Here is an 8,589-nt window from a genome sequence, read left to right as displayed (position 1 = left end):
TTTTAATTCTTTCAGAGCAAAAAATTGTTTATTAGCACCTAAAAAGTATTTTAGTAAAAAAACTCAATTAATTAAACTAGCTCTCAAAATTAATATAAAATCTTAATTTATTAAAAAAATAAAATTATTCATTACCATGTAAAAACCTATAGTTATAAATAAAAAATTAAAATAAACTAAATTTATTCATAAACACAACATGGAAGTTATTCATAACGACTTTGCCGCTTCAATCAATCTGCCCCAAAACTCATTAGACCAAAGTAACAAATGCAATTCCATTCATGCATAAACATATGTAGTCAATCATTGTAAGTTTTAAGTAGAATTAGTGACTCATAAATGTGAATAATAAAGATTATTAACTGACAAGCATGAATAATAGGCATTGAAAGTACTTTTTTTTTGCACACAATTTATAGGGTTTTGATGTGTTTTTATGTCTGTTACAATTTAATAAATAAATTAAAAATTCTTAATAAATAAATTTTAATTATTATTAAAAATTTAGTTATTGGAATTATGATATTTAAATAATAATTTTAATAAAGAAAATATTTCCACTTTATTATTTTTATTTTAGTTTAGCTATTAATTACTTTCTAATTAAAAAACAAATATTAAACCATATTACACTTGTTTCCTATGTTTCATATAATTTTAAACAAATAGTAAATACATTACGATTTATCAAATTAATTATCAAATACTTATTTAAACGATGGTTAAAATTTTGAAATTAATAAAAAAGTATATAACAAAATAAAAGTTTGAAGCTTTGTGAATATAAATTTTGTATTGTTTTGTCAAATGAAAAGAAATATAACCCGGATGCAGGTGATTATTTTGGTAATTAATTTGATTAGAGGGTCGGTTGACGGACGGGATAGCTACATGGCCACCTGCATCGTCCCCCATGCCAACCTGAGGCGCATTCAAACTACCTTGCATGAGCCATTAAATGCGTCCGAAAGCCGAGACACCTCCACAACCCTCTTAGCCATGGAACATGCAGAGCATTATGCAATTCCTCCCCCCCTGCTCCATTGCGTCTGCCCTTCGCAGGCCGCAGAACCCTGCTCTCGCACTGTGACAGGGAGCCAATGTTGGTTGCTAAGTTGTATTGATATGGGCAATGGATTTCATTACTCTCATTCCAGTCTCTGTAACTTAGACCAGGCTCAGACCCCCTCTATTAATTCTCTGCATCGAAATTCCACCAACCCCTCCGCTGCCAACCTTGCTCTCAATCCTGCCATGGCCCGCATCAGACATAGAATGCGAAGCAGGCGTGGAGGCACTCGCGGAGGCATCATCCGCCCCCTGGCATCGACTAGCTTTGCCTCTGACTCCCCTGACTCCTCCGCTGATAATCCCAATCCTCTCAGCTCTTTCTATGGTCGTTGCCCAGACACCTGAAGTGGAAGGGGACGACCCAGGCTCCAAGGCACAAGGGGGAGGGATGTTGTAGTTCACTCAGCGGATTTCCCCCTTCCTCTCCGTCCAGTGCCCCATGTCACTCAATTCCGTTTTCGCAGCACCTTAACCCGCCCTGTAATCACTGCCACTGTGACCATTTCTTTCTCGGAAGAAATTGATCCACAAGCACCTCCCCCTGAGCACAAGGACGAGCAGAACAGAGCGGCTCCAAGCAACTGCGATATTAGCATCCCTGGTAATCAGCAACATGACGATGGCAAAGCAACGCTGTAGATGGCAGTTAACCAGCTGCAGATAGCAAACATGGTGACACGAAGGCCTCGAGAAGCCGACAGGGCGACAAGTCTGAAATGCATGTGGGCACAGGTATCGCTAAGGTCGTTCATCCAGCTCAGGGAAGTGGTGTGCCTGAGGGAGACGATGATTGGTACAAATACACGCGTCGGATCGAAGAGGAACCGACCCCAAGAGAATCTCTAGTCTTGACGCGTGGCAGCCAGATACTCCTTTTTTATTTTGCCAGGTGGATGCTTCTTAGTTTGAATGGGTTTTTTTCGGTTAACTGTTTATGGTTCTAGTTATGCAATGTCTCTCTCTGTTTTTTTTGACAACATTGATAACTCCTGTGTGGGTTGTTTCTGGTTTCATGTATTGGTTTCCCCTATGTTGGGGTAGTCAAAGACAGACAGATTTATTTTTTGGTGATGATTGATGCTCAATAATTTTGAGATCAAGCTTTTCTGTAACAACTTTCTGTATCATATTAATAAAACAATATTACTTAAAACGAAAAATGAAAAGAAACACGGAACAAAGATGTATTGCATTTGAGAAATGGTTCAAAAAAATTTAACACCAATTGGTTCCAAACATTGAACAGTGCAATGGTTCCAGTTTATCAATAAACCGCAACCAAGACGGAATGCAATGGTTAGTTTGTTTCTCCATGGGAGGGGAAAACAATGGAGCAAGTGAAGAAGAAATCCCAATCTGTAGTGTGACCTCCATTACAATTTTAATTTCCAATTCGTTAAAAAATGGTCCGTCACGCAGGAGTGACGGACAAGAGGATCATTACTGGTTTTGCAAAATTGGGAACATTACCTGATCGGCGGAATTCAGAAATTTACGGAACCTGCGTGAGCTTGATTTTTGGATTTCTCCATAAACTCTGCAGAGTGAGCATTTCTATTACCGCTGAGAAACCCATTATGAATCGAATGGCGGAATCGCAAGACATTCAAACACTTTGTCCGAAGAACCGATTGAAGGAGGCATTTGACATTCTGCATGGTATGGACATGACAAGCGTTGGAATTGACTGTCATCGTTATACCCATCTCTTAGATTCATGCGCCAGCGCGAAATCTCTGGCGGAAGGCAAGAGAATACATGCCCATCTGCTCACAAGAGGGATTGAAGAAAAAAACACTTACCTAGAAACCAAACTTGAAATTATGTATGTCAAGTGCGGTAGCATTGAGGATGCACGTCATGTGTTCGACGAATTGCCTGAACGAAACATGTTTTCATGGAATGCACTGATCGGAGGATATGCGAAGCACAGGGTTTGGGAGGGGACGATGGGTTTATTCTCTGAATTGAGATGCACAGGGATGCAGCTTGACATTTTTGTTTTTCCAAGCGTTCTCAAGGCCTGCGCCGGTCTAGTAGCCCTGCAAACAGGCAAGTTGGTTCACAGTTATGTAATTCGCTGTGCTTTTGAAGAAGACATTTTTGTAGGAAATGCGCTTATAGACATGTATGCTAAATGCAGGAGTGTAAAAGATGCACGGAAAGTGTTTGACAAAATGCCTGAAAGAGATGTGGTTTCATGGAACGCAATAATTGCGGGTTATGTGCAGAATGGCCAGGGGTTTGAGTCTTTGAAACTTTTCTCACAAATGCAATTGGCCGGCATGAAGGCGGATTCCGTTACGCTCTCTAGTATTCTTCCCGCATGTGCGAATTTAGCAGACTTGGAACAGGGAAAAAAGATTCATGATTATATTAAAAGTAGTGGATTTGAGTCGGATGTTTTTGTAGGAAGTGCTCTTGTAGACATGTATGCCAAATGTAGAAGTATAGAAAATGCACGCCATGTTTTTGACAAAATGTCCCGCAGAGATGTGGTCACATGGAATTCCATGATTGCGGGTTATGCGCAGAATGGGCTCGGTGACGAGGCCTTGATGCTCATGTATAAAATGCAATTGTCAGGTATGAAACCAAATTCGGTCACTGTTATGAGTGTTCTTGCTGTATGCGCCAATTTGACCTCTCTGCAACAAGGCAAGGAAATCCATGGGTTCATAGTCAGAGGTGGCTTAGAGTCCGATGCTGTTGTGGGCAGTGCTCTTGTAGTTATGTATGCAAAATGTGGAAATATAATCAATGCTCACCAAGTGTTTGACAGAATTCCTCAGAGAGATGTGGCTTTGTGGAATGCAATAATTTCAGGACATGCTATGCATGGGCACGGTGAGGAAACTCTCAAACTCTTTTATGAAATGCAAAAAGCAAGAGTAACACCGGATGGCATCACTTTGACTAGTGTTCTCTCTGCTTGCAGCCATGCTGGCCTGGTGAATGAAGGTTGGCAATATTTCAGGAGCATGAGTCACGATTATGGCATTATGCCTACTGTGGAGCACTATGCTTGCATGGTCGATCTTCTTGGTCGATCTGGATGTCTGAGTGAGGCACAACACTTTATCAACAAGATGCCACTTGAACCTGATGCATGTGTTTTGGGAGCTTTACTTGGTGCCTGCAGAATGCATGGCAATATAGAGTTAGCAGAGCGTGTGGCAGAACGTCTTTTTGTTCTTGAACCCCAAAATGCTGGAAATTATGTACTGATGTCAAATATCTATGCCACGGCTGGTAGAGGGGATGACGTTGCAAAAATAAGAAAAATGATGAGAGATAGGGGGTTGATAAAGAATCCAGGATGCAGTTGGATTGAGGTAGATAATAAGGTGCATGCTTTCTATGTAGGAGACAAATCACATCCACAAGCAGAGGTGATCTATGCTATGTTGGAGAGCTTGGCTGGGCAAATGAAGGATGCAGGGTATGCACCCAACATGAATTTTGTGCTACAAGATGTGGAAGAGGAAGATAAGGGACTCGTTCTCTACGGCCACAGTGAGAAGCTTGCTATTATTTTTGGACTTATAAATACATGCCCGGGCACACCTATTCGGGTTATAAATAACCTTCGGATGTGTGGTGATTGCCACACTACCACCAAGTTTATCTCCAGGTTTGTAGGGCGAGAAATTTTTGTTAGAGATACCAATCGGTTCCATCATTTTAGGGGTGGAATTTGTTCTTGTGGAGATTATTGGTGATGATAATTCAAGTGGATGATGATTTAAACTGGCTATTAGCCATAAGTTGTAGCCAGGCACCAGCTATTTATTTTCTCATCACTAATGTTCATATATGGAGATCTTAGAAGGCATCATTTGGTTTTGCACATTCTGATAAAAACACACATGGTTAGGATTAGACAGAATGATCGATTCAGTGAATTGTCACCTGAATTTCGTATGTTATAATAATCACGTACGCATATTGCTTAAGGGTTCTTGTATATTATGTTGTTGAAGCAGACCAGGTTTGGGCTTGCAAAGGCACCCATATCACAGAAACCAAGATTTTGAAGCAGCATATTCCTAAAATGGATTTATGCACCCACCAAGTGTGACAGGGACAGATTTACAAATGATTCTGTAAAGATGAAGCAACATATCTTTATATATATGATGTATAAGGGCTCATGGGCTGGGTACTAGGTCTATCATTCAGGCAGGATTCAGCAACCCAACTAAAGGACGTTATTTCATTCCCACGAAGTAAGCCAGGATACGGGCCCAAAGCAGAGTCCACTATTGCTCTTCTTAATGGTGATTCCAGCAGTAAAATATTATGCTGTGCTACATGTGCTCTTTCAATCGATTAGGCACCCGTTAGCGGGGAAAATCTTGGCTACTAGACCAAACCCACACTGACAGTTTCAGTATCAGGTTGTGTGTCCCATGCTCACTGAATTTATGCATGTAGTTGTACAATGCTCTCTTATGCTAACTGAGCCACTTTAATGAGTCGTAAGAGCTTTGTTGGGCCATGCTGACCTTGGGTTATAGATTATCTGACAAGATGCATGCAAATTGTGGACAGCTTATTTTTTTGATAGACTAAGGCACCTTGAATTCACTAACTCTCATAGGAGACAGCTAAATGCCTGGCCAGTACAGCATCTGTAACCAAAATGTCCCCAACATAACCTGAATACATAGTTTGCCATACTCAAAAGATGAGACTTACATAATAAAAGGATAATACTGTGGTCAGAACCTTTCGAAACTGAAAGCCAAAAGTTCTGACCCAGCTGTCTTTGTAGACAAAATACCAAGGTCCAAGAAAATAACTTTCGACAGAACATACTCACCACCTTTAAGGCTGAGATCTGGGTGGCTTAGGGATTGCTTCCTCTTTTCTTTCGCTATTGCTTCCCAAGAGTTCAAATGTCGTTGATTTTCCTCATCAAACTGGCCATTTTATACATCAACTCATACAACTATCAAATATCTGATCTGGCACACAAGAATGATCCTGACCAAGAGTGTATAAGTTCATTTTTTCTTGATCCTCTTCTATGAGTTGCCATGAATCTCTTTCATGCTTAGTGCTGGTGCTTTCCCTGACATTCCGCAAGGAAATGACCAACCTTATGATACATTTTTTAATCCGTACTGGACTCTTTAGCTAACCTTCAGATGTCGGATTCCTGATTTTAATCCAATAAAATAATTCATTGACTTTTCGATGCATTTCAGAGGCAATGATTAGTACATTCTTTCACTTCTTTGTAGAAATCGGGCAAAGGGTGACTCCCCCTGACAATTTGCCTGCTATTGTTTACTTGCAAGCTGACTCTGCTCCCCCTATCTGTTGGGCTGGATGAAATGGACATCAATGTGAACCTGGAAGAATCCCAAGCTTCTGCTGAAGATACTCAAAAGTTTCTTGCGGTAAAGGTTTGGTTAAGATGTCAGCTATTTGCTCCCTTGTCCCAATATATTCCACCTTTATTCCTTCTGCAAATTGTTCTCAAACAAAGTGATACTTGATAGGAATGTGTTTTGTTTTCGAATACATGACAAGATTCTTGGAGATGCTTATGGCACTGGTGTTGACGCAGAACATTGGAATGGGCTCAACAAATTTCACGTAAAGATCCTGCAACGTTTGTTTCATCCAGATGACCTGAGTACATGTTGGATGTCGTTATGTATTATGTTATTATGTTTCCGTTGTGGACTAGGAGACTGAAGACTGCTTCTTGCTCAACCATGATACAAGACAACCACCTAAGAAAAAGGCTGCTCCACTAGTGCTTTACGATCATCAACACTGCCTACCAAATCTGCATCTGTATAAGCAGTGATGGTTAAGTCATTTCCTTTTGGATATCACAGGCCAAAATTTGTTGTTCCCTTGAGGTATCAAAACATTCTCTTTAGTGCAACAACATTGGACTCTTTTGGTGCTACTTAGAAATGTGCTATCAGTCCAACTACCTGTATCACATCTAGCCCAGAAGTTGGTACATACAATAGGCTGCCAATCATTGATCTATATAGTCTTTGGTCTGCATCCCTAGATATATCATCCATGCTCAGCTTGCAACAAGTCAACATTGGTGTGTTAATCGGTTTTTTGCTATGTTGCCAGGAAACGTGGGTTTGGGAATGGATACTTCATTTTTTGAAACAAGGCGCGTGGGTTCGTCGGAGGTTTATTATAATATATATATATGTGTGTGTGTGTGTGTATATATACATAAATATTATATTTTATAAATTATAATATATATGAATTTGTATATTTTTCAACTTTAAACAAGAAAACTAAAATATTTATGATTTAAACTTTAAATATTTAAATATGCACATCATTGAACATTCAACATTCATAATGAAATTTCAAAATTTCTAGTTTGATATCAAGTGCAAATTGGAGTTTACATATTAATAAGAATCATGATATATGTCCATTGTCATACTACATTCAAAATTTTTCTTAAGGCATCTCCAAACAAGAACTAGGAAATTTTAAAATACTAAAATAAAAATAGCTAATAGTGAACAATGGCTTCCTCAAGCCATGTCATCAGCATCACTTAGATCTTCACTTAGCATGCTCTCTAGGTAGGAATCACTCTCTTCTTGAGGCTCTTGCTCATCCATAGCAACTGGGGGTAGTTCAATAAGGCCATCTGGTTGTATCTCCTCGTACACACACATAGCATCATTTGTGTATTGGTCCCATCTCTTGAAAGGACCCTCCTTGTATCCAAGGTCTTTTCGAGATATGAGACGAAGTGTGCTATGAACGTACACTAAGTTATTTGCCTTCTTTGAGCCCAACATATTTCTCTTCACTAAATGGATAAAGGCATAAGTACTCCAATTCTTCTCGCAAGATGAAGAACTAGCTACCTAGAATATTAGCGGAATCCCATTAAATTAACTAAAAATTAAAAAAATAAAAACTAAAATGAACCCCAAAGAACCCAAAAGAACCCGATTTTGGGGTTCCAAGTAACAATCATCGGGGTTCTTCGTATCCATCAAGACAAAAGAACCCAAATTTTTTTAATGAAGAACTCGGTTCTTATGGGTTCTTCTCAGAAGCACCTGAACTCGAATCCGATATTTGGGGACGAGAACCCGAGATGGATTCGAGAACCCCACCCCCGAGTTCGGGAACCTGTGCAACATAGGTTTTTTGTCTTCCATTTGAAACATTTTCAACATTTCTTTAATATACTTAGTTTGACAGATGAATATGCCCTTGTCATCTTGAAGAAAGTCAACTCACCAAGCAATGACATCTCAAACTCACTCTACATGTCTGATGCAAACTTCTTGCTTAACATGTCATCATCGCTGCCAAAGATGATGTCATCCACATATACTTCAATGATGGTCAAATTGTCTTGTTCAATCTTCACATAAAGGTTGTTATCGACATTTCCTCTTTTGAACCCTTGTTTCTGCAAGTACCTGTCTAGATGGGCATACCAAGCTCTAAGAGACCATATAAAGCCTTCTTCAACATACAAACATAATCCCT

The 8,589-nt window shown here is 39.5% G+C and overlaps 1 pseudogene; it reads left to right on the top strand.

Moving 5' to 3' along the window:
• The first annotated feature begins 2,265 nt into the window (after window positions 1-2,265).
• Window positions 2,266-7,115, top strand: LOC149226469 (pentatricopeptide repeat-containing protein At3g12770 pseudogene; annotated as a pseudogene).
• The last annotated feature ends 1,474 nt before the right edge of the window (window positions 7,116-8,589 follow it).

This window comes from Pinus tabuliformis, chromosome J (assembly GCF_031772625.1).
Source record: "Pinus tabuliformis cultivar Carrire ecotype Pingquan chromosome J, CPIR1, whole genome shotgun sequence".
Taxonomy (NCBI): domain Eukaryota; kingdom Viridiplantae; phylum Streptophyta; class Pinopsida; order Pinales; family Pinaceae; genus Pinus; species Pinus tabuliformis.
The sequence above is the reverse complement of the archived record's forward strand: the minus strand, read 5'-3'. Positions and strand labels throughout refer to the sequence as shown.